Genomic DNA, 18,111 nt, shown 5'->3' with positions numbered 1-18,111 from the left:
ATGGAGAAACAGGGGCTATAAACTCATCAGGTCTTTCAGACAGAAAGAGGGCTAATAAGTGAAAAAGACCCTACACAGTTGGGCCCCAGGCTACCCCTTTGGACTCATCACTTTCCACTGCCCTCTCCTTCCTTGTCCTCCGGCCACAGAGACCTCTTTCCTGGTCCTTGAACTTGTCAAGCACATTCCTTTCTCGGAGTCTTTGCCTTTGCTTGTCCCTCTGCCTGAAACTCTCTTCCCATGCAGTCAGAGAACTGGCTCATTTTCATCCTTCACATCTCTGCTCAAATGTCACTTACTCTAGGAGGTCTCTCCTGGCCACCCGCACTAAAATAGCACACTGCCTCCTCACTTTGTATTCCTTTACTTTGTATTATTTTTCTTAGTTGCAGTTATACACTGGCATATGATACATTTAAAGTATGCTTGTCTCTTTATCAGAATACATGCTCCAGTAGAGCAAGTAGAATGCGGGGTGCGATTACATAGCAGCATCCTTGGGGCCTTTGCAGCCCAGCACCTGGTAGATGCTATGCGAATATTTGTTGAACGAATGAATGGGGCTTTTGGGGGACGGTGGGCTTTGTTTCTCCTCATTAGCTGGATCTTGTCGCCAATCCGCAGGCAGCTGGGCGCCTCGTCCCACCCTCACCCTTTTCTTGCAGAGGTGATGGATTGGAGCCAGGCGCTCGGGATTGCACTTGCACAAAACGGCGCCTGTGAACGTTGCCCCAACCCTCGGCGCCACTTCCCCTCGGCCTAGAGGCCTGGACTGGGGAAGGTGAGGTCTGCTGCACGCGGAACGTGGAAGCGAAAGCAGAAGGGGAACGAACACCAGTGCACTGGAGGATAGCGTTGTGGTGCCAGGCTGCGTGCAGGGGGCACCTTCCCGGCCTGGCTGATTCATTCCCAGCCGCCCCCACGGCGGGCGGCGGCCGCACACACGCCCATCTGGGGAGGGCCGGGCCCAGCGCCGGCGCCAGGCTCCTGCGGGGTCTGCGGCCCAGGTAGCCAGCTCTGGCTCGACTTCCCCGCCCGTTCACTCCCCGGGAACGCCCCGGGACGCTCCGCGCGCTCCCGCCGACTTCCCGGGAAGCCCAGGTCGGCCGCGGCGAGCCCGGCGGCGCGCGCGTGCCCGGAGGAGGGCGGCGCGGCGGCGCGGCGGCGCGGCGGCGCGGCGCGGCGCGCGCGCGCACGCGCAGTCCGGGGGCGCGCGGCCGGTCCCGCCCCCGCCCCGCCCCGCCCCGCCCCGCCCGCGGGTCCGCCTCAGTCGCCAGTGAACGTGCCGCCTGAGTGGAGGCCGACTCCGACGCAAAGAGGGCGTCCGAGCCAGCATCGCCCGAGGCGCTGAGAAGCCGGTGTGGCCCGGGCGAGGGTGGAGACGGCGCCTGTGACGACGGGCTTCCCGGCTGCCCGAAGTGGGAGTGGTGTGGGCTGGAGGAAGGAGAGAGGAAGAGGAGCCGAAGGGCTAGCGGCGGCCGCGGCCAACGGCTTCCCTGGGCGCTGACAGGCTGGGCCGGCGTCCGGCGCGCTCCAGAGTTGGTGCCGCCGCCTCGGCCGCTCGGCCCTGGGCCCGCACTCGCGGCGCGCGTCGGGGCGGAGAGCTGCTGCGGCCGCGCGGGCACAGGCCCGGGGCTCGCCGGCCAGGGATGTGAGTGGGAGCCGACCCCGGCGGGAGGGCCCGGGAGGGCCCAGCCTGGCGGACGCCCGGACCCCTGGACCCCTGCCCACGCCGGGGGCTCCGCGACTCTCGGCCCGCCGCGGGCGCCGGCTCGGAGCAGCCCCTGCGGGCCTGGGGGCGCGTCCTCGCCGCGGGATCGGTGCCGCTGGTGCGTGCGATTGCTGCGTGGTCTCTGGGTGGGGGGCCGCGGTCGACCGCCCACCTCCCTCCCGCCTCCTGACCCCCGCTGCGCCCCTGCTAGTGGCTGTAAACTTCTCGGCGAGAAGACCTTCCTCTTGGAGGGGAAGCCGGCCACGGCGTGCTTGCTGTTGCTGTTTGCGTCCCGGTGTGCCTCGTATCCCCCATCCCTCTCCCCTTACAGCTCTTTAAGATGTTGTAGACGTCGGGACAGCCTAGGGAAGAGCATCTATTTCCTCTGGATTTCTGCGGTAGTAACGGCTGCTGCTTTTTTTAGGTTTCAGAAGCAGGCGAGGGAGCAAGATGTGAACTGTTGCGCTTCTGAAGAAAAAGGCCCTTCCTCCCGTTCCCGCGAAGGTGGGTTTGCGATCCTGGCTGCTGGGCTGTGCGGCGGCGGGGAGGGCGAGTGTGGCGAGCCGGGAGTGCGTGCGTAGGAAGGCTGGGAGCGTGTGTAGACAGGCAGGGCTGCTGGCGGTGTACTCCTCTGAAAATGGCAGTGCGAACTTAGAGTGTTGGTCCGGGAGGGCGATTCGGGGTGTTTACTGTTGCCCTCTGGGATCCCGTGAGAGACATTCGCTGCTTCCTTCTCCTCTGATCATACAAGTCACAAGGCTTTGCAGAAGACGCGCTGCCAGTTACCCTTTCTCCTCGAGCAGCCAGAGACGGTTAATCTTTCAAGGAGGAACGTTTTCAAGTAATAAGAGATACCTGTTGAGAGAACACGTTGTTCTCGCTGGGGTTTCTGCTACCACATTGAATGCTTCCTGGGTGGTTTTATCTGCTTGAGTTTGCTGTGTCGGTTGAATTTACCCAGTTTGCTTTCCGGTGGTGGTTAATCAGTCCGGAGAAACTCCTTTTCTCTGAATGAAAGGACAGAAGCGGCTGAATATGTCTTAGAGGGGAGGAGAAATGTGGAGAAGGAAACTGGAAGTGGGAATAAGAGAGATGACAATTGCTTTTGGTTTCTTAATAGGTTTGTGCAAGTGAGTCGTTGGGCTCCTGCAAATATCCTATGCAACACCCAGCAGATCTGAAGATGAATAATCAACTTTGATCTCTCTTTCCCCACCCCCTTCACCTTTTATCACGAGTGTGAAAATCACTAGCTTGCATGTGCGACGTGTCTGTTAGAGTGTAACATACCGTAAACTGCATGTGTCCCACACTTGCCTTAATAGTACAGGAAAGCTGCAGTCCTTGCTGACTACATAAGAATGTGAACCTTGTTTTTGTTCGACCTGAATGTCCTGTGTTTGGAGTTCATAGCATGTTAAAATTAAAATGAAAACAAACGGAACATGTTTGTTTCATACAAACAAACATGAAACAAACAGTTTGTTTCATATGCTGGGTTTTCCTAGTGACAGAGACGGGTGTCTCAGGTATGGGAAGGGAACATGGTATCTCTTCTCTGCTTCCTGGCTGTTGCTGAAAGGGGGATGCTCTTGAGGCAGAGTAGGGAAGCGCATTGGCTCTGGAGTCAGATCTGGGTTTGAATCCTGGTGTTCCTGCCACTTAATAGTTGTATTATTTAAAATGTCTTTGAGCCTCACTTTTCTTAAAAGGTCGTTGTGACGATTCAGTAAGATTATGCAGGGGAAGTGGTGCGTTGCTTGGCTGCTGTTGAAGTCTTGGCTGCTGTCATGGGCCGGGCAGGCAAAGGAGATTTAGAGAAGGGCTGAATCACTCTGCATAAGGTGGTCTGCCAGAGACCAGTGTTTCTTCCTCTTTAGTAGAAGGAAAAAAAGCACTTACAGGTCTTGAACTGGTCCACGAGGTCTTGGAGCCTTTTTATGGAAAGGTTCTGCTCTTATCTCTCCTTGACACCCCTTCCCCCCCCCATTGTGCCGCCTCTACCAGCTATTGGGCTGCCCTCTTGTGGTTAACTGTGCTAAGAACTTTCTTCTGCTCCTCCCCTCTTACATTTTTTTTTCTCTTTTTAGGCCCCTTGCCTTTGCTCCCAGTTTCCCAAACTGCGTGCTGAGGTGCCCCAGAGCAGCAGTGAACTCAGGCTTGAACTATTAGTTTGAGGTAGTTCACCGTTTCAACATTAAATCGACACATTCCTTTCTACAATGCCCTGTCTTTACAAAGCTGTTTTTTTAGATTGCTCTGATAAAAAGCAGCTACTGCATGAGAATCAATGTGGTACAGGAAATCAGAGTGTGATGTTGTCCGGTTTGATTCCCAGAAGTTGTACAAGGCCAGACAAGCACTAAGTTGTAAGGATAGTAAATGGTTTGAATTCACCCACTGAAGTGTTTCTTTTGGCCTAGGAGTGCTGTGAAAATGCTACTAAAACTAAGAACTCCCTGAGTGGAGAAAGTTTGGGGACCTTTGCCTTAGCTTTTGGTTGACTTTTCTGATACACACAAAAATTTTTTTAAATGGAAAAACTGCATTTTTTAATGTTGGTCCCTAACTGATTCCTGTCCCCACCAAAAGTATTGATACAATTATTGATAAAATTATTGATACAAAGCTAGTACCAGCTGATCATGGTTTAGTATATTTCCTCTCCTATTTAATATCTTTATAACATCTGCCCAGTTCTTTCATTTTAAAACGAATTCTATTGCTTATTTGTTTTTCTAGTCACTTCCTGGTTTTTCCAGTCCTGCTTTTCTAGTATTTTTGAATGTCTCCTAAACTCACCATGCCCCAAATGAAAAATCATCATTTTTATACTCTTTTGGAATTTCCTTCTGTCCTGCTCATATAGGCTTTAAATTAGGTATCATCTGGGATGCCTGGGTGGCACAGTCGGCTAAGCATCTGCCTTTAGCTCATGATCCCAGGGTACTGGGTTCGAGCCCCACATCAGGCTCCCTGATCAGCGGGGAGCCTGCTTCTCCCTCTCCTACTGCCTGCCGCTCCCCCTGCTTGTGCTCTCTCTCTTTCTGTCAAATAAGTAAATAAAATATTTTTTTTAAGTAAATAAAATCTTAAAAAAATAATAAATTAGGTATCATCATTAAACTACCTCTTTCATTCACCTCTTGTATTAAGCCATTCAACATGTCCTGTCCATATATCTTTTGTCCCTCATAGCTCTGCTTACCTAGTTTACCCCCAGGACTTATTTCCTCAGCCTAGAATATTGAAAGTCAAATCAGCCTCTCAGAATCCAGCATCTCTTTCTTCTGTTTATCCACAATAGAAATGTCACTAATACTCCTTATTGTGGCATTTCTTTGTCCCCAGATCTTCAGTGGTTTTGCACACTCTGCTTGTTAAATTTAACTTCTTCTTCTTGGTTCTCAGGATACTTGGTCATTATTCCTGCCCTATTTATTCAGTCTTTAGTCTAAGGACCCTCAAGGAGCATTCTCTGCTGTGGTCTTCAAGCTGCTTTCCATATTTTCTAATAATAGTTATGCTTATTTCAGCTTTTAACTTCCGTTTATGTTTTCCATCCTTCTTCCACCAAGCCCAATTCTGTATCTGTACCACTCACTATTCCATAATGAAGTAGAGCCTCAGTCTCATCTGAAAAAACGAGGATGACTGTAGTACTTTTTCCATAGGGTTGTAGTGAGAATGAAGTAAACTAATACATTAAAAGTCTTCAAGACCAATGCCTGGCACATTAAGCACACCTTAAGTCTTAGCTTTTATTATTGTAATTATTAATTATTGTTTATTAATTATTAATAATTGTTATCACTATTATTATTACTAGTATTACTATGACTATACTCCCAGTTAAAATTCTACCTCATTTCTGAAATTATTTCTCACTAAATATTACCTTTTCCTTTCTATATTTCTATTGTTCTTTTAAGTCACAGAGGATCTTCACATAGTTTATTTATATATCCTGATTTGGTTGTTTGATAATTATTTCTCTAGTGTTAACCTTATCTTTTCTAGTTGATTGTATTTGCTGTGAGGAACACATACACAGAGTGCTGAACACATGAGGAGCATTCAGTAAATGTTGTGTATTAGACAGGAACTTTAGTCAGTCACCAAACAAATATTTATTAATATCTACAATGTAGAAGGTACTTTGCTATGTTCAAAGAGATGCAGAAAGATATAAAATAGGTTCCTTTAATTGAGAACTTAAAATGTAACTGGGAAGACAAGATAAATAATAAAAGTTATAGATACTTGAGACCACTTAAAGTTGAAGTGAGCAGGGAAGGCTCCAGAGGGGAGGTAAAATCAAAACGAGGCACGATTTGATTTTGCATAAGAGGAAGACCTTGTACAGGTGGTAAACAGAAGCAGATTATGCACAACATTTTCACAGAACTGCACATAAAACAATTTGAAATGAAGGTTTGTATGGCAGGGTAGTAAGAAAACAGGTTGATAATATAGATTGGAATTAGATTATGGATGCCTTTAAGGGCTAACATGAGAAGAATGTACATTACTCCATAGGTAACAGAAACTTTAAAAGTTTGGATTGAGAAAGAGCATGCTAAAGGGAGTATTTTAGAAAAAACAGTGGCATGAGTGCTGTGTATGGTATGAATTAGAGAGAGAAGTGATAGAGCTAGGAAAATAATCTAGGCCTGGTGTGTGGATTTAGTGAAAATAGGACTGGAGAGATGTCACATAAGACCTCATTATAGACTGGATAGGAAAGGAGCATGTGGTGGGGGGTAAGGGGGAAGAGGAGTAATCAAAGATGACTTTGAAGTTTTGATCCTCAATGACATAAGAAATTGAAGAGTATTGGAGTGCCAGGACATCTGAGAATATCTGGGCTAGTCCATGGATTTTGTGCATTAGGAATCTGAGGCCCGGAGAGATTTAAAAATGTGTCCAAAGTTACTCAGCTAGTTAGTGACAAAGAAAGAACTAGACTTTTTTAAATGGCGGTACTGACAGAGATAGGAATGAAAGTATTAATAGCTGTTTGAAGAGGTACAAACGGCTGGACTTCTATTTTGGATATGTTGAGTTTGAGGTGACAGTGGGATAGTCAAGTGAAAACAGATAGCTAGGCAGTAGATGAGTAGAACGTGGTAGAGAAATTTAAGGCTGGAGTTGTGGTGGTCAGAAAGAAGAGCAGGGGACCTGAAATTGAGCCTTGGGGATTGTCCATAATTACAGGGTGAAAGAAGAGGAACTAGCAAAAGAGACCTAAAAGGAGTGGTTGGCCTGAGAGGCAAGTGTGTGGGTAGGTTAAGAGGGTGGGAATGATTAACATGTTGATCATTGTTGATCACTGCTAAGAAATGAGAAGAGTTAGAACTGAAAAAAGGCCTTAAAAATGTTCCTAACATGAAATCTAGAAAACTAGAAGAAGAAAATTGCTTGTATTTTTCCCATGCAGAAATAGCCACTGTTAATATTTTGTTCTCTCTAGTATAATAGATGACCTTTGGATTTGGCAGTTGGGTGAATAATGGAGACTTCTATCCAAAGTTCTCATCGCTGGTACTAAAGATGAGAATTTTAGGCATAATAAAGACAGGAATGTATTTTTGACAGTGTTTGTCATTCATCTGTGTCCTTTCATATCACACTATGTAGGTACTGCTATTCCTTGTGGGAATTAGCCTTACACTTACATTATTTGAATGAGTAGACATTCAGTGGTTCTTATTAGACCTTTAGTGGTCTAGCAGGTTGGACAAGTGATCTCTGGGTGCGTTTGTATTGGTAAAATCTGAATAAAATGGTAAGGTATTTCTAAAAGGAAAGAGAAATCCTTGGTAGATAACTTACAGAAGTGAAGGTAGCATGGTAAAAGTGTTCAGATTGGGAGAGCTGGAAAGAGCAAAAGGAAGCATTATCTGTTATTAAAGCCTGTGCAGTATAGTTATCAGAGGTAGACTAGGTTGAGATAGTCCATGGGCTGTTTGTTTTGCTTGAATGCTTATTTTGATTTCCCAAGGACATACTTTGGCCTGCTTTTTTGCTATCAGTCCTTGGGATTAGGGTATTCATTATTGCTTACTAAATGACTTTAATAAATTCTGATTATGAAATAAAATACCACTAGGTTATATTTTGTAATTTGAAAGTCAGTGTGATGTGAAGAAGTGCACTGTTTTGGAAATCAGGGGGGAATAGGGACTAACTGCTGTCAAAATGAGTTTGAGTAACTCATGTGATCATTGAGCCTTTTTCCCCCCTCATTTGGAAAATGAGGGAATGGAATTAATCTTTTTTTAAAAAACTTTGTTTACTTTAGAAATGTGGAGTCATATGGTAAAATGTGAATAAACTTAAGTAATGGCTTACTACAGTTTATAGCAAAAAACAGCCTCTTGTACCTCCCCTAATTCTGATGCCTGTTTTCCAGTAAACCACTTTCAGATTTCCTAAGTGTCTTCTGGTGCTTACCTCCATATTTCTAAATAACATAATCCACCATCAGTAACACCCCTCCTCATCCTGTATCTGTGCCTATACTCTGCCCTTTTCCCATTTATTTGTTAAAGATTTTATTTACTTGAGAGAGAGAGCAGGAGAAGGGGGAAGAGTAGAGGGAGAGGGAGAAGCAGACTCCCCGGTTAGCAGGGAGTCCCACGCTGGGCTCAATCCCAGGACCCTGAGATCATGACTTGAGCCAAAGGCAGATGCTTAACTGACTGAGCAACCCAGACACCCTTGCCCTTTTCCCCTTTAAAATTAATGAATTGGTCAGTGTTGCATCTAAGGCTTCTCCATCTACTTGTGTAGAGAAACCCATCTCCTTTTGCCTTCATGGACTCTGCTATTGTATTTCTCCCTCTTTTTCTTGCATTTTCAATTTTTCCCTCTACTGGCTCATTTCCATTAGTATGTATTCTGGTTGCTATTGCTGTTTGCTATCGCAAAACTTAGTGATATAAAACAACTATTTTATTAGGCTCACAGATATGATGGGTCAGTAATTCAGATAGGGTACACCAAGAATGCCTTGTTTTTATTCCACAAAGCCTAGAACCTCAGTTGGGAAGACATGTTGGCTGGGAGTAACTTGAAGGTGGGGGACTAGAATCATCTGGAAGTGTCTTCACTTACATGTTTGGTAGTTGATGCAGGCTGTTGACTGAGATCTCAGCTGGGCTGTTAACTGGAGCGTACTTGGGGCCTGGACTTCTGTACAACATGGGAGCCTCATTGTAGTTGGCTTTCTTACATGGTGAGTTGGGTTTTAAAAGCGAATGTTCAGTGAATATAGGTGAGGTAGGGATTGGACTCCACCTGTTAACTGGTCACATGTGAAAGAAAACCTGTGGGATGAGAGATACTGTTTTGTCCATCTCTGGACAATACTGTTGCCATAGTTTGCCTTTTTTGCCACACTTCACATGCCTCTCACATGTAAAATACACTAACCCCTCCTTGGAGACCTCTAATTTACATCCCATCAAGACATCAGAATCTAGTATCTCATCATCTAAGTCAAGTCCAGATGCTGTTGAGGTTCCTTGGGTCTGGTTTCTTGAGAATTATTACTGTTTAATCAAGACCTGTGAAGAGACAAGGACTAGGCCCCCACGTGATTAACATACAAAATTGGAAACGCACATGTTAATTGCAGTAGAATTCCTGTTCAAAAAGAGGGACAAGGGAGGCATATGGTAGTTACTACAGCAGTTCTGAAACCCAGCGGGGCACATGTTGGCAGTTCCTTGACTGGGGCTCAGTCCTACTGCCTGTAAGTTCTTCCAAGTGGGCCATGACTGCTTCTTTTGGTTGTTGATTTCACCTTCTGAATTATTCTTTTTTTCCCAAAAGAACTGAGCCGTCTTTGCAACTGAGTAACCATCTGAGCTTACTTCCTGCCTGTCTGTAGTCATTCAGTATCCAAAAGCCTCACTTTAGGTAGTTACTCTCCCTTTCATTCTAAGCTGATGTAGCTCTTTTAAAAAGTTGGTGGACTTCCTGTGTATCAGTTCATAATCTACTCCATCAGACAAAAGCCATACCTACAAATCTCTTAGAGGAGGCTTTTCTTACCTTAGGCTCCCTATGTGGAACAGGACCCTTAAGATCCTTAGGTAATTTTTTTTGTCTGAAAGGATCAATGAAGTACTTAGATCTTTCTGAGGTTTTAACAGTGGATCTTATAATCCCACTCTAGATTTAATCTTTGCCCTGAAGCTCTTTCTTACTTTAAGAACACTTTGCTGGCTGAGAAGGGTATTCTGAGCCCTTTACATTTACTTGAAATTGCATTCAAAAAGTGAATGGCTCATTCTTTAGTTCATCTCTCTACTCTCTCAACTAGAAAGGCAACTGGAAGAAGCCACTTGTTTCTTCAGCATTGTACCTAGAATCTCCTTAACTCATTAGGTATGCATTACATTTCCCATGTTACTGTAGGTGACGGTTTTGCCAAACTTTTCGCTATTATATAACAAGGGTCTCCTTTTATTCTGCTTTCCAATAGCATTTTCCTTCCTTGCCTTTAAACCTTTAAACTTGCCGATAATGTTGGTTTGGGGACCAGACTGAGAATCACTGATTTGAAACAGGTTGGCACAGGAACAGCCCTTTTGTGTCTATGATGTTGCCGACACAGCTTTTCTTGATAGGCCTAGTACAGTCTTGGAAACAGGGTTGCTGTGTGCTGAAGAGTCGGACAGTAGCTCGTAGCCTTGCCTATCTTAGGTAGTTATGCTGTGCTCTTTTTTATTGGTGTACTATGTTTGATTTGTCCCTGATACCTTTGGAGTTTTTCTGAGAAATGGAGCAGTGGTGCAGCATCAACTTATTAAAACACATTTTAAGCCTTTAAAAAACCAAACAAATAGGGGTTGGCAAAGTTTTTCTATTAAGGACCAGATAGTAAATATTTTAGGCTTTGTGGGCAAGATTATCTCTGCAGCAACTACTCAACTCTACCTTTGTGGTACACGAGCAACAATAGACAGTACATAAATGAATGGACTTCTAAAGATTTATTTACAAAAGCAGTCAACTGGCAAATCTGACCTGTGGGCTGAAGTTTGCCAGTTCCCATTTTATGCCACTGCTTGACTCCACAGTATCTTCAAGCTACTGCCCCATTGTCCATTCTCTTTAAAACTCTTTGAAAGAGTTGTGTGTATTTTCTCTTCTTTTTATTCACTCAAAAATTTATCAACTTTTTTTTAAAAAAAAAGATTTATTTATTTAGAGTATGTGAGAGAGGGGTGGGGCAAAGGGAGAGGGAGAGAGAAAAACTCAAGCCAACTCCACACTGAGCACGAAGCCCATGCGGGGTTCAATCTCATGACCCTGAGACCATGACCTGAGCCAAAACCAAGAGTTGGGTGCTCAACTGACTGAGCCACCCAGGTGCCCCTGGGCACATAATATTCTGAAATAAAATGCTGAGGATATAATGAAAGCCATGATGTAAGCTATCATTTTTAATATCTTCATAGTATTTTTATTGGCTAAGTACACAATATGTTATCAAATCGCTTTAATGTTATTTAAATTCTTTTTCATTATTATAAAGTGTTTCGTAGAATTCATAAATATGCATCCCATTACTCTTACCTTTTTTAAAAGGATAGAGTCTTAGATATTGTTTCTTTCATATCCTTGCCAGCACTGGGTATTGCCAGTCTTCTTAATCTTTGCCAGTCAGATAGGGCAAAAACAAACATTTTTATTTACCTTTCTCTGATTATTAATGATGTTGACCATGTTTTCATTTTATGGAATACTTGTTTTTTTTTGTGAAATAACTGTTCATGTTCTTTGTTTTTTTTACTGATTAATTTGATTATTTTTAAACCTAATTATATTAAAACTTCATAGCGTATGTTTTCTCAGCTTTTAAAAAACTTTTGATTACAATGTTTATAATTTTATGTGAGTTTTCAGTCTATTTTCTGTATTGTTATCTCCTTAGATGTTAGGTTTGGAAATGATGTACATATACAAAAGATTTTTTGGGATAGAAATAATTAAAGTGGATGGATTTAAAACACACCAAAGAAATTTACTGAAAATATCCAATGTCAAATGTTTAAGGGGGCAAATAAGAAGAACAAGAGCTGATGGCAATGATTTTTAGAGTATTTACAAATATTACAAATATTTGAAAATGTTTTAAGTCATTTTTGAAGAGAAGTATAATAGAAAAGTGAAATAAATGCATATACTCATTGCAGAGATTGTTTTCAGTAACAGTTAAATGTACTTTGAAGTAATGTTTAGATTTTGTTATGTTTACTTTTAGTTATTTTTTTAATTTTCAAGCATATGTTTCCTTAAGGTCAGTTTTTATAAATATTCCGTATGTGCTCAAAAATATATATTTGGTGGAAGGTTGTAATATATTGTCATTTTTCTAGGCACACAAAAGGATTGTGTGCCTTTTATCAGTTTATGGGACTCTTAAATATTGGAGATACCTACTCCTTTATTGATAAATGAATTTCAAATATTTTGTCAGTCTGTATCTTTTGTTTTTATTTATGGTTCCTTTTCTCTAGAGAGATTGAAAATTTAATGTAATAGATTTTTTTTTTTTATTTGAGAGAGAGAGAATGAGAGAGCACATGAGAGGGGGGAGGGTCAGAGGGAGAAGCAGACTCCCCATCGAGCAGGGAGCCTGATGAGGGACTAGATCCAGGGACTCCAGGATCATGACCTGAGCTGAAGGCAGTCGCTTAACCAACTGAGCCACCCAGGCGCCCCCCCCCTTTTTTTTAAATGTAATAGATCTTTTTCTTTATTGTACATTTAGAAAACTTGAATGACTTCACTGTCATTAATATGTATAAAAAGGCCAGTTATGTAAGATAGTAGGGAGAAATGGAGACCACGGGGAACTGGAGATCCATGTTCTGCCTAAGGCATTGAAATTCAAGTGGTCATAAAAAAACCTTTATTTATTTATTTATTTGTCAGAGAGAGAGAGAGTGCAAGCACGCGTGCATAAGCAGGGGGAGCGGCAGGCAGAGGGAGAAGCTGACTCCCCGCTGAGCAGGGAGCCCGATGTGGGACTTGATGTGGGACTCGATCCCAGGACCCTGAGATCATGACCTGAGCCAAAGGCAGATGCTTAACGACTGAGCCACCCAGGCGTCTCTAAAAAACACTTTATTAGCCAAAGTAAATATGGACTCATACAGCCAATTTGTGTGACTTTTGTTATTATGAGTTTTGGGTTTCTCATTTTGTATAACAAAGTTTTTTGTTCCAGGTAAAAGTCCTGTCAAAGATTCTTCCAGTATTTTTATACTTTATTTTGGAAATATTTTATTTTGTCATAGATAATTTATTTTTTTTATATAAAGTGTAAGTTTAACATGTTTTCTCTGGTTGTACTGTCAGTTATGCTAGTGCCTTTTGTAAACAAATATCTTTTTTTACTGTATTGAAATGTCATCGTTATTACCTTAAGTTCCCATATATACTTGGATTTATTTCTGAATGCTGTTTTGGTCCACTGATCTATGTGTATACCAGTACTGTTTTGGTTACAGTTTTTTTATAGTAAGTTTTAATATATGATGGGGTAAATTTCTACGATATTTTTCTGACAAATGTATATATGACAAATACGACAAAGAAAAAATAGGAAAAAGCCACAGACAATTCATAAAGAAATATACATGGACAACAAGTATACCTGCTTATCTTTACCAATAATAAGGAGACTCCAATTAAAAATAAGAACTAATTTCTTTCCTTCTTTCCCAGTATAATATTTCTAGTGGCTGGTTTGAATTACAAGCTATGCAAAAAAACCCCCAAAAAACAAACAAAAAACCCATTCATAATGGTGAGAACTTTTTAGTGCCTATCAAATTCACATAGAATTTAACAGGATCTGCATTTTTAAAAAATACCTCTGTTGCATTTAATCTTGTGATTAGGCGATACACATGTCCCTACCTAATCAGTGAGATTCTTGTGTTATCCCATATACTTCATTAGTCCTTTTGTACTATTAAAGCTTTTATACAGCTTTTAAAGCATATTTTAGATAAGGAAAGAGGCTGTGTATGCTCAAGTAAAAGAAAAATCAGCAAATAACCAACCGCATTTTGTGTACCATCTTTTGGTTTAATGTATCAAATTCACAGAGGACCTTTTTCTTTAGCAAACATTTCTAGGATTTGGATAATTGAAGTACGTGATACCTCCCCTCCCACAACCAAAGTACTTTGGTTTTAAAGCATTCAGAACCCCTGCCTTTACAAAATGTAGCTGATGGTTTCATACTAAATGTACTTAATATAAGAGTCTCTACCATTTTTGACTTCATAACATTTTTTTGTCTAATATTTATATTCAAACAAAATGTACAGCATAATGGATTGGATGGTGTGAATATGAGATAAAAACACTTAAAAAGTTATCTTTTTTTAAAAAGTTTTTTCTCTAAATTAATTTCCCTGTATTCTAGGTAACTTACTTTTTTTTTTTTTTAAAGATTTTATTTATTTTTCAACAGAGAGAGACAGTGAGAGAGGGAACACAAGCAGGGAGAGTGGGAGAGGGAGAAGCAGGCCTCCCACGGAGCTGGGAGCCCGATGCGGGGCTTGATCCCAGGGTGCCGGGATCATGACCTGAGCCGAAGGCAGACGCCTAATGACTGAACCACCCAGGCACCCTAGATAACTTTATTTCTAGACTCCATTTTTCATATGCCCTCTTAGGAGGACATTCTGTTTTTGACAAAAGAAGAATGTTCACTCTCTCTTTAAAGAACATACAAAATTGGGGCGCCTGGGTGGCTCAGGCGGTTAAGCTGCTGCCTTTGGCTCAGGTCATGATCCCAGGGTCCTGGGATTGAGCCCCGCGTCGGGCTCCCTGCTCAGCGGGGAGTCTGCTTCTCCCTCTCCCTCTGCCTGCCTCTCTGCCTACTTGTACTATCTCTCTGTCAAATAAATAAATAAAATCTTTAAAAAAAAAAAAAGAACATACAAAATTCAATCAGTTTACATGTAATTGATGTTATTAAAAATAGTGTAACTCATTTTTCAAGCAGAAATTGAGGAAGAACAAGTTGTTCTTCTTTTTTTTTTCTTAACATATAATGTATTATTTGTTTCAGAGGTACAGATCTGTGATTCAACAGTCTTGCACAATTCACAGAACTCACCATAGCACATACCCCCCCCCAGTGTCTATCACCCAGCCATCCCATCCCTCCCACCCCAACCCCCACTCCAGCAACCCTCAGTTTGTTTCCTGAGATCAAGAATTCCTCATATCAGTGTGTCATATGATACATGTCTTTCTCTGATTGACTTATATTGCTCAGCATAACTCCCTCCAGTTCCATCCACGTCGTTGCAAATGGCAAGATCTCATTCCTTTTGATGGCTGCATAATATTCCATTGTATATATATACACCACATCTTCTTTATCCATTCATCTGTCGATGGACATCTTGGCTCTTTCCACAGTTTGGCTATTGTGGACATTGCTGCTATAAACATCGGGGTGCACATACCCCTTCGGATCCCTACATTTGTATCTTTGGGGTAAATACCCAGTAGTGCAATTGCTGGATCATATGGTAGCTCTATCTTCAACTTTTTGAGGAACCTTCATACTGTTTTCCAGAGTGGCTGCACGAGCTTGCATTCCCACCAACAGTGTAGGAGGGTTCCCCTTTCTCCGCATCCCCGTCAACATCTGTCCTTTCCTGACTTGTTAATTTTAGCCATTCTGACTGGTGTGAGGTGGCATCTCATTGAGGTTTTGATTTGTATTTCCCTGATGCCGAGCGATGTTGAGCACTTTTTCATGTGTCTGTTGGCCATTTGGATGTCTTCTTTGGAAAAATGTCTGTTCATGTCTTCTGCCCATTTCTTGGGTGTTGAGTTTGATAAGTTCTTTATAGATTTTGGATACTAGCCCTTTATCTGATATGTCATTCGCAAATATATTCTCCCATTCTGTTGGTTGTCTTTTGGTTTTGTGGACTGTTTCTTTTGCTGTGCAAAAGCTTTTTATCTTGATGAAGTCCCAATAGTTCATTTTTGCCCTTGCTTCCCTTGCCTTTGGCGATGTTTCTAGGAAGAAGTTGCTGCGGCTGAGGTCGAAGAGGTTGCTGCCTGTGTTCTCCTTTAGGATTTTGATGGACTCCTGTCTCACATTTAGGTCTTTCATCCATTTTGAGTCTATTTTTGTGTGTGGTGAAAGGAAATGGCCCAGTTTCATTCTTTTGCATGTGGCTGTCACATTTTCCCAACACCATTTGTTGAAGAGCCTGTCTTTTTCCCATTGGACATTCTTTCCTGCTTTGTTGAAGATGAGTTGACCATAGAGTTGAGGGTCCATTTCTGGGCTCTCAGTTCTGTTCCATTGATCTATGTGTCTGTTTTTGTGCCAGGACCATACTGCCTTGATGATGACAGCTTTATAATAGAGCTGGAAGTCCGGAATTGTGATGCCGCCAGCTTTGCTTTTCTGTTTCAGCATTCCTCTGGCTATGCGGGGTCTTTTCTGGTTCCATACAAATTTTAGGATTATTTGTTCCATTTCTTTGAAAAAAGTGGATGGTATTTTGATGGGGATTGCATTGAATGTGTAGATTGCTCTAGGTAGCATTGACATCTTCACAGTATTTGTTCTTCCAATCCATGAGCATGGCACGTTTTTCCATTTCTTTGTGTCTTCCTCAATTTCTTTCATGAGTATTTTATAGTTTTCTGAGTACAGATCCTTTGTCTCTTTGGTTAGATTTATTCCTAGGTATCTTATGGTTTTGGGTGCAATTGTAAATGGGATCGACTCCTTAATTTCTCTTTCTTCTGTCTTGTTGTTGGTGTATAGGAATGCCACTGATTTCTGTGCATTGATTTTATATCCTGCCACTTTACTGAATTCCTGTATGAGTTCTAGCAGTTTTGGGGTGGAGTGTTTTGGGTTTTCCACATAAAGTATCATATCATCTGCAAAGAGTGAGAGTTTGACTTCTTCTTTGCCGATTTGGATGCCTTTTATTTCTTTTTGTTGTCTGATTGCTGTGGCTAGGACTTCTTTTTTTTTTTTTTTTTTTTTAAAGATTTTATTTATTTATTTGACAGAGAAAGACACAGCGAGAGAGGGAACACAAACGGGGAGTTGGAGAGGGAGAAGTAGACTCCCTGCCGAGCAGGGAGCCCGATGCGGGACTCGATCCCGGGACTCCAGGATCATGACCTGAGCTGAAGGCAGTCGCTTAACCAACTGAGCCACCCAGACGCCCTGTGGCTAGGACTTCTAATACTATGTTGAACAACAGTGGTGATAGTGGACATCCCTGCCGTGTTCCTGACCTTATGGGGAAAGCTCTCAGTTTTTCCCCACTGAGAATGATATTCGCTGTAGGTTTTTCATAGATGGCTTTTATGATATTAAGGTATGTACCCTCGATCCCTATACTCTGAAGAGTTTTGATCAAGAAAGGATGCTGTACTTTGTCAAATGCTTTTTCTGCATCTATTGAGAGGATCGTATGATTCTTGTTCTTTCTTTTGTTAATGTATTGTATCACGTTGATTGATTTGCGGATGTTGGACCAACCTTGCAGGCCAGGGATAAATCCCACTTGGTCGTGGTGAATAATCCTTTTAATGTACTGTTGGATCCTGTTGGCTAGTATTTTGGTTAGAATTTTTGCATCCATGTTCATCAAGGATATTGGTCTGTAATTCTCCTTTTTGATGGGGGTCTTTGTCTGGTTTGAGGGTCAAGGTAGTGGTGGCCTCATAAAACGAGTTTGGAAGTTTTCCTTCCATTTCTATTTTTTGGAACAGTTTCAGAAGAATAGGTATTAATTCTTCTTGAAATGTTTGGTAGAATTTCCCTGGGAAGCCCTCTGGCCCTGGGCTTTTGTTTTTTGGGAGATTTTTGATGACTGCTTCAATTTCCTTAGTGGTTATAGGTCTGTTCAGATTTTCTATTTCTTCCTGGTTCAGTTTTGGTAGTTGATACATCTCTAGGAATGCATCCATTTCTTCCAGGTTATCTAATTTGCTGGCATGTAGTTGTTCATAATATGTTCTTATGATTGTTTGTATTTCTTTGGTGTTGGTTGTGATCTCTCCTCTTTCATTCATGATTTTGATGATTTGGGTCATTTCTCTTTTCTTTTTGCTAAGTCTGGCCAGGGCTTTATCAATCTTGTTAATTCTTTCAAAGAACCAGCTCCTAGTTTCGTTGATCTGTTCTACTGTTCTTTTGGTTTCTATGTCATTGATTTCTGCTCTGATCTTTATTATTTCTCTTCTCCTGCTGGGTTTAGGCTTTATTTGCTGTTCTTTCTCCAGCTCCTTTAGGTGTAGGGTTAGGTTGTGTACTTGAGACCTTTCTTGTTTCTTGAGAAAGGCTTGTATTGCTATATACTTGCCTC

The 18,111-nt window shown here is 42.2% G+C and overlaps 1 protein-coding gene across 5 annotated transcripts in view; it reads left to right on the top strand.

The window, feature by feature from the left end:
* JAK2 (Janus kinase 2) overlaps positions 1-18,111 on the top strand; it is a 210,592-nt gene that overhangs the window by 56,495 nt on the left and 135,986 nt on the right. The window contains exons 1-2 of one of the 5 annotated variants that reach the window (XM_045882163.3): positions 1,287-1,829; positions 2,136-2,215. The gene's annotated coding sequence lies outside the window, so the exon portion shown is untranslated. Of the gene's footprint in view, positions 1-1,286; positions 1,830-2,135; positions 2,216-16,957; positions 17,119-18,111 lie in introns of those variants that run through there. The other 4 variants (XM_045882161.3, XM_045882160.3, XM_054509140.2 and 1 more) reach the window with 4 other exon arrangements.

This window comes from Mirounga angustirostris, unplaced genomic scaffold, assembly GCF_029215605.1.
Source record: "Mirounga angustirostris isolate CCGP_5_RB_7025 unplaced genomic scaffold, mMirAng1.0.hap1 SCAF_15, whole genome shotgun sequence".
NCBI classification, from domain to species: Eukaryota; Metazoa; Chordata; class Mammalia; order Carnivora; family Phocidae; genus Mirounga; species Mirounga angustirostris.
Note: the sequence above shows the minus strand (reverse complement) of the source record. Positions and strands in the feature narration are given on the sequence as shown.